Raw genomic sequence first — 244 nt, forward strand, 5'->3', positions numbered from 1 at the left:
TCTATCTATCTATCTATCTATCTATCTATCTATCTATCTATCTATCAACCTATCTATCTATCTATCTATCTATCTATCGGTCTGCGTGTGCCATTCTAGTTAAAACATATCTGAGTTTTGTCCAGATGATCTTCGTCTTTGTAATTGAATCAATATCAACGTTGCAAATGACCGTTTCCCCTCCGTGATGTTTCCAGTATAAATAAAGGTTGAATGGAAAAAATGAATGAAGACCATGTGTTGT

At 34.0% G+C, this 244-nt stretch overlaps 1 protein-coding gene across 1 annotated transcript in view; it reads right to left on the minus strand.

Annotated features, from left to right (window-relative positions):
- The window catches only part of capn5a (calpain 5a), a 34,064-nt gene that overhangs the window by 8,936 nt on the left and 24,884 nt on the right, over positions 1-244 (minus strand). The gene's annotated exons all lie outside the window — the stretch shown is intronic.

The sequence above is a fragment of the Etheostoma cragini genome, chromosome 3 (genome assembly GCF_013103735.1).
Source record: "Etheostoma cragini isolate CJK2018 chromosome 3, CSU_Ecrag_1.0, whole genome shotgun sequence".
NCBI classification, from domain to species: domain Eukaryota; kingdom Metazoa; phylum Chordata; class Actinopteri; order Perciformes; family Percidae; genus Etheostoma; species Etheostoma cragini.